The following is an 8,141-nucleotide window of genomic DNA, read 5'->3' as shown; positions in this document are numbered from 1 at the left end:
TGTCTGCTAATGGGTACAGAATTTATTTTGAGGGTGGTAAAAATTTTCTAAAAATGATTATGATACTGGTTTCACAACTTTGGGAATATACTAGAAGTCACTGAATTGTACACTTTAAGTAGGTAAATTGTATGGCATATATAGATCAATAAAGCCATTATTTTTAAATACTCAGCGATAAAAAACAGCATTTTTAAATGGGCACGATATTTGAACATACAGTTCAGGAAAGAAGGTATTTGGATGAAAAATAAATACACAAAAAGGTGCTTAAGATGATTAGCCATTAGGGAAATGTGAATCAAAACCACAGTAAGGTACCATGGCACTACTTTTAGAATGGCTTGGAAAAAAATAAAAGAGTGATTCAAACCAAGTGCACTAAGGTGGCAACTCTCATATGTTGCTGGTGAGAATGCAAAGCAGTATAACCCCTCTGAAAAACAATTTAAAATATCTTTTAATGTTTAATACTTATTTACCACATGACCTAGCAATCATGCACGCTCAAGTGTTTACCCTGGACAAATGAAAACTTATGACACAAAAACCTGTTCATGAACGTTTATGGCAGCTTCATTCATAATCACCGAAAATGAAACACAACCCAAATGTCTTTCAACAGTGAATGGAGTAACAAATGGTGGAACAACTAGACAACTGAATACTACGCAAACAATAAGTAGGAATGAACTATTGACACATGCAGTAAATTCAGTGAACCTCAAAGGCATTATGCTAAGTGAAAGAAGCCAGTCTCAAATGGCTACACGCTGTATGATTCTATTTATATAACAGTAGAGGCCTGATGCACGAAATTCATGCAAGGGGCTCAGCCCTCACAGCCCCAGCTGCCTCGGCCCTCACAGCCCTGGCTTCATCCGGAAGGTCGTCTGGATGGTCGTTCTGCCATTCGGTCTAATTAGCATATTAGCACTTTATTATATAGGATTCTTGAAAAGAAGAAACTGTAAAGACAGAACAAGTCAGTGGTTGCCAGGGATTAGGAGTGGGGGAGAAGTTTTGATTATAAAGGAGTAGCACAAGGAAGTTTTCTGGGGTGATGGAAGTTTTCTGATTGTGGTTACGCAAATCCTATACATGTGTTCAAACTTTTAGAAATGTGCTATGAAAAAAGTCAATTTTGATGTATGTAAACATAAAAAATAATCATTTCAGATAACATAAATAAATATATAAGTAGATTTTATATGTGTATATATATGAAAATACAGGCATACACACACACATGAGCACATAATTTAAATTCATCAATCAAGATTTTTCCAACTTTGACCACCAACAGAAGTTTTTTTAAGAGAGTAACATTTTATCTCTGAGATTGCTGAGCTATGGTGATAACTTCAAAAGCAGACCAACTTGTAGTCAGTATATTGTTTTAAATTCTCTACAAACAATGCACCCTCTCATTGTCTACTCTGAGAAGGATGGCTCATGTGGCCCCAACTCTGGAATGCCATTCTCTCCTGTGGTTCTGGAATAAAAGCCATTAGGCATAGAGAAACCGACTCTAGAAGCTTAAAATCACTGGACTGTAAGGTCCAAGGGATGTGAGTGGGACTTTGACAGTGTCTGCTATGGACCACCAAACCCTGGTTTGTATGTATGCATGTATCTATACTAATAAAAGGGTAATATGCTAATTAGACCGAATAGACCAGATGTCTTCTGGATGTCATTCCAGATGTCCTTCCTGACAAAGCCAGGGGTGTGGCTGGCCTACAAACCCCTGGTGGCCCCGCATCCCGGCCAGCCCTGCCCCCCAGTGGGGACCCCCCCAACCCAATCCAGGGCCCTCTTCATGGCAGGCCAGCCAGCCCCCACCTGTGCACCAGGTCTCTATCCTATATAATAAAAGGGCAATATGCAAATTGACCCTAATGGCAAGATGACCAGAACAACCATCGGACCAGTCACTACATGGTAGGAGGCGCACTGACCACCTCTTGGTCCCTTTTCCTGGCTGGCAGGCTCCGATCACCCAATGGCGATCAGGGAACTGGGGGTGGGGGTGGGGGGCCGGCTGCGGGCAGCTGGGGAAGATGGCCCTCATCACAGGCCAGGCCTAGGAACTGTACCCATGCATGAATTTCTGTGCCAGGCCTCTAGTCTTATGTAATAAAAGCCTAATATGCTAAGTATCTGGTCATCCAGTCATCCATTCAACCAATCAAAGCGTAATATGCTAATGATATGCTAAGGCTGCTCAACCCTTCGCTATGACATGCACTGACCACCAGGGGGTAGACGCTTTGACCGGTAGGTTAGCTTCATGCTGGGGTCCGACCAATTGGAACTGAGTGAGATGGGTGGACATACCCCAGAGCCCTCCTGAGGTCCCTCCCCAGCTGGCCAACCTCCCACATCCCTCCCCAGCCTTGATCATGCACCAGTGGAATCCCTTGGCTTAGCCTGCACCCTCTCACAACCTGGGACCCCTCAGGGGATGTCGGAGAGCGGTTTCAGCCCGATCCCTCAGGCCAGGCCAAGGAATCCCCACTGCTGCACAAATTCATGCACCAGGCCTCTAATGAATAAATAAATAAACAAGACCTCAATGGGCCAATTGGGTAAATCTTAATATGTTTTGGATATCCGGTAATATAAAGGAATTACTTTTCTTTATAGTTATTGTTTACACTATTACAGATATCTCCATTTCCTTGCCTTCACCCTCTCCCTACGCCCACCTCTTCTCTGGCCAACACCACACTGTTGTCTGTGTCTATGGCTCGTGCATATATGTTCTTTAGCTAATTCCTTTCACTTTCTTTCATCCAGTCCCTCCACCCCTCCCCTCTGACAATAATATTGATAGTGTATTAATGATATTGTGGTTTTGTTAGAAAATGTCTCCTGCTTTGGAGATGCATTCTGAAGTATTTCACAGTGGAATTTCACAATACCTATAACTGACTTTTAATTCTTCAAAGAAAAATTTAAGTGAAGCAAATATGGCCAAGGTTAATAATTACTGGTTATATGATGAGTCTATAAAGATTTATTATATTCTTCTCTCTACTTTCTTATATGCTTGAAAGTTTTCATAATAAAAGGTTTTCAAAAATTAAAAAAAGCATCAGAAATATTGAGTCTCTTAGTGCCAGAACCAGTGAACCCTCACTCCAATAAAATCCCATAGCCCTATCATGGTACATCCCAAGATGAATTTGAATCAAAGCTTAGAGGATCCCAAATTCTTAGAGGATCCCAAATATCATGGTATATCCCAAGATGAATTTGAATGAAAGCTTAGAGGATCCCAAATTTCTTGTCCCTTGGGAAAGAAAAGAGAGATGCACGTAACATGCTTTTCCACCCTAAAATTGTAAAACAAAGATCATGTAGGGCTGAAATGAGCAAGCATTCAGCTGTCCTGAGAGCTTGGCTGTCCAGCAGGCAGGCCCTACTCACTGCAGAAACCTGAGGACAGACTGCAGGGAGGGTGTCAACTCTCTTTTTAAGTCAGTATAACATAGGTGTCAGTCACTTGCAAAGTGCAGAGTCTTGTCACTGTAAGGCAAGGTCACAAAGGGCCATGTAGCTTTCAAGTACTCACTGGAACATCTACTCTTGGGAGCCTAAGTCAACATGTTAGAGGCCTCAAGCCCTGAGGCCACCATAACGGAAGGGCTACATGTAGTACTCCAATCAATGGTCCAGTTGACCCCAGCTGTGCAGGCATCTATGCAAAGGCACCAGACATATGTCTGAAGTTATCACCCTCCAGACCAACAAATCTACCTGCTGAGTACCACCGAGAGATCTCCATTGCCACCATCTGGAACAAAAGGATGACCCAGCCGTGCCAAATTTTTGACCCACAAAACCATGAGATAATAAAATATTTTTTAAGTCACTAAATTTTGGAGTTATTTGTTATGCAGCAATAGTTAACAGTAACAGGAAGCCAGAAGGTATAGCCTAAGCTAGGCTGTAGCAGATGCAGCTTTTATGGGGGCCTGAAACTTTAAGAAAAAGATGTCATTTGACCATGTGCACAAAGTGCAAGACCTTGAAAGGGACCTGTACAAATGATGAGTCTTGGACTTTAAGCTCCATTGGCATCACTGGGTCTTAGGAGAGGTGAGCATGATCCTCGAAGTAGAGGAAAAGGAAAGGGCTTTGCAGGCAGAGGGACCTGCGTAAAGAAGCAGAAAAGTGCATTGTCTTTTAGGTGACTCTAAGGAGCTCAGCGTGGCCAGAGTGCAGAAGCATGGGGAGTTGGGGATGGACAAGTGGGAAAACGATGAGCCGCTGAATCTAAAGCTTCAGGAAGTAGAAGGCATGGACAGGTTGATAGGGACCTACTTGTACTGGTGGGGAACCCTGAAGTTTACGCTTCATTGTTGTCACACTTCATTGTTGACAGGCTGCTCAGGGTCCTGCCCCAGGACAGAGACCTTTACAAGGTGCAAAATTTTAAGAGAATGATTTTAAGAGACTAGCCTTCTTGGCATGAACAGAAATGGAGAAATGGAGAGGCAGAACTCCAGTGTCTGGGGTCTCTCTCTCTCTCTCTCTCTCTCACACACACACACACACATACACACACACACACACACACACACTGTAGCCTCCACTCAGGGTGTCTTGTGTCTATCCTATGGACAGGAAGGCAAGTGCTGGGCCACTTCATCACTCCCAAGGCCCTGTGGCCACCCCATGCTGACTCAACTATTTGGTACCCACACCTAGAGACCCCATAAGCCCCTCAAACTCTAGATGTTGAACACCGAACGTTTTTCTTCACCCTTGAATCTTGTCTCTGCTCCAGTGGCTCACAACTCTGAGTGTCTCCAGCAATGAGTCACCCAGCCCAGACATTTCTAAGATTCAGGGGTGAATCCTCCTCCTGGCTTACACCCCACATTGGATCAATAGTGGAGAGTCTGGCTCCCGGCAGTTTTTGAAGCCAACCTCTTCTCTCCCTGATCGCTTTTTGGTGCTACCATTTCTCATGGCTCCTCTTCTGAGGGGTTCAGCCTTCCCCCTAGCAATCTATCCAATCCAAATGCACATGTCACTGGCCATGCTGTCAGTGGCTCCCTCACTCTGAAACCCAGGCCCTTACCCTGGTCCTCCCAGGTTCTCCATGATCTGACCTCTGACTCATGCCCAATATCATAGCCTGTCCCTCTCCATCTGTTCTTCCACAAAGACTCCTCACCAACTTCCTGCGGTGGGTCACAATGCTGCCCCTCACCACTGCCCCCAGGACTCACCTTCTCTCAGAAGCATCTCCAGAACCCACACTCTGCCGTCTGATGACCCTTCTGTGTGGCCCCTTGCTCTGGGCAGGGCATCTCCCATAACCCGTGACACTTTAGAGCAGTGGTTCTCAACCTTCCTATTGCCGTGACCCTTTAATACAGTTCCTCATGTTGTGATTACACCCAATTTCATTGTTACAAATTGAACATAATTAAAGCATAGTGATTAATCACAAAAACAGACTACCTCCCTCACTTCCTTCTCAGCTCACTACCTCCCTCACTTCTGCCTGGCTCACTACTTTCTCAGCTCACTACCTTCCTCACTTCCACTTGGCTCACTTCCTTCTCAGCTAAAATTTTTTTTTTAAAAAAAAAAAAAAAAGAAAAACAATATGTAATTATATATGTGTTTTCCGATGGTCTTAGGCAACCCCTGTGAAAGGGTCGTTTGCCCCCAAAGGGATCGTGACCCACAGGTTGAGAACTGCTGCTTTAGAGGATTTATAAGCAGAATTGCTCCAGCCACTCAATCTTCTTTTCTGTGAAATGGGACAATAGCCACCCAAAGGATCTGATCATGAGAATGAACCCCTGGTTAGTAAGCAGTGAGCTAAGAGGCTTTTGCATGTTATCCGATTTAATCCTCACAGGACCCAGAGAGGCAGACACTACTATGAGCCCCTTAAACTGAGGTGAAGCGCCCTGCCTAGCTCGCCTTTCCATGGGCAGACCTCCCTGACCCTTGGGGCCCACATCAGTGCATCCTCCTTGCCTGTGAAATCACCTCTGCAGCCCCACCACTCTGAGAATGTTGAGAGGGCAGAAATGATGCCTGTTTTACACACTTGTGTATCCCAAGCTCCTAGAACTGAGTTTGGCGCAGAGTAAGTACTTAGTAAATATTTGCTGACTGAGGTAATCCGTGAATGAACAGACCCAGCCAGCGACAGAGCCTGGATCCCAGCGCTTGGCTCTTTCTCGCCACCTGAGCAGGATCCTGTGTAGAACTGCTTAGTACTGGACCTGGCACACAGCAGGCACTCAACGGTGCGGTGCGCAGCTGCTGCTGTTGTTATGAAGAAAGAGGAGGAAGAGGAGGAGAAAAATAATTTTAAAATAAGTACCACCCCAACAGTCAGAGCTCCCCCACTCCATTCAGGCCCAGGTCCTCCCAGTGCCCAGACCAGGTCGGGACCAGCAAGCAGGGGAGTTAGGGAATCAACAGGGATGGTAGAGGCCCCACCCCACCTTCCCCTCCCAGCAGAGAAGAGTAGATGTTCCTGCCTCTGTCCTCACCATCAGAGGAGTGAGCACAGCCCGCAACCTCCACAGGGGAACCAGTTCAGGCCCCAGCGCCCCCCCCAGGTAGCTCCCCAACAAGAGGCACCTACTCACCCGCCCACCCAGCTTCCTACCCCCCCCGCCCCCCCCCCCCCACACACACACACACACTACAGTGACTACACCCTGCTACTTAGCAACTTGGCTTGAGCCAGGTTCTGATTCTGGGTTCTGATTCTGGCTCCTGGGAGCATGAATGTGTGATCCTGGGCTGGTCCCCGGCATTCTCTGAGCCTCACTATTCCTGGCAGCGCAGTGGGCAGTGAGGTCAGGGGCGCGCGTGGGTGCGGGACTTTCCAGGCGTCAAGGCTGTGACTGGCCGCCAGGCGTTTCCATCACAGGGCCTGGGCCGCAGAGACGCGCTGGGCGGGGAAGGGACGCACCTGGAAACCCCACTACTCTGCCCCCGCCCCAACTTCCACTAGAACCATTCTGACCCCCACCCTAGACGCTCCGTCAGAGACCGCAGCCTCTCTGGGCTCCAGGGCCAGCCGCTCCCCGCTCGGCTGCCTGGGCACCGGGAGGGGGTTTCTGCAGAGGCCCCACTTGGGGCCAGCAGAAAGCTCTTGCGAGAGGAGAAGGGGAGCGCTCCGCCGCGGGAACGGTGGGGAGAAGGACCCGGAATCCCCGAACGGTCGGACAAGCCCCTAAACCGTCCTGGACCTCAGTTTCCCGCCGTGAAGTGGAGCCGATAATAAACAGCTCGCTGGATTCTCTCCGGCTTGCTGTGGGAATGAACGAAAATACGACGAATAAGAAGCTCCAGATATTCTTGGGAGTGGGGAGGCCGGGCCCAGGGGCGCCCCCCTCGCCCAGTGCAGGTCCCTCCTGAAATCAAGAAATCCAGACCCTTCTTGGCTCCCCGCGGGTGGGACGAGGGCAGCGGCTGGGAGCAGCCGCTGGAGGCGGGAGGAGGGCGAGGAGGCTGGGGCGGCGCAGCGGGAAGGGCACGGAAGTTCTCACTTCCAGGCGCCCCGCGCTCTCGCCGCCCGCTCCCTGCTTCTCCGCAACGTCCCTGCTCCTTTCTTCCTACTTTCTCCCTCGCGTCCACCTCTTGTCCCATCTTTCTTCTCTCGCTCCTTCTCCCCCCGCCACTCTCATCTCACCGTCACCCTCGCACTTTATAACCAAACAGCCAAACCCCTTTCCAATTAAAGTGGAATTAGGCAACTCAATCAAATTAGTTCCCTATTAAAGCCCTTCTTTATTAAACCGTTTTCTTGTCCTGCTATTAAGTTTCACCGCCTGGCGGAACTCGAGCCGGCCCCAGAAGTTTACCTTGGGATGTCGCCGGGGCCAGCCTAGGGGAGGGGGCGCCCGGCTTCCCGAAGAGGGGGAGTCACCCCGTCCGGAGCGGGATGGACCACGGGAGGAGGGGTGGGCCCTGGAGCCGCTAATTGCTCAGCTCCGCTCGAGGAGGGAAGTAAAAGGGGCGCAGAGTGGGGTCCTCACCTCTGGCGGGAGCGGCACCCACTGCCCCAAAATAACTCTGGAAGGTCGTCTTCCCTTGCGGCCCTCCCTCCGCAGCCGCCGCCCCGGCAGCCCCTGGTCCCAAATCTCTCC

Source organism: Myotis nattereri, assembly GCF_964212035.1.
Source record: "Myotis nattereri genome assembly, chromosome: 3".
NCBI lineage: Eukaryota > Metazoa > Chordata > Mammalia > Chiroptera > Vespertilionidae > Myotis > Myotis nattereri.
This window is presented reverse-complemented; position numbering follows the sequence as displayed.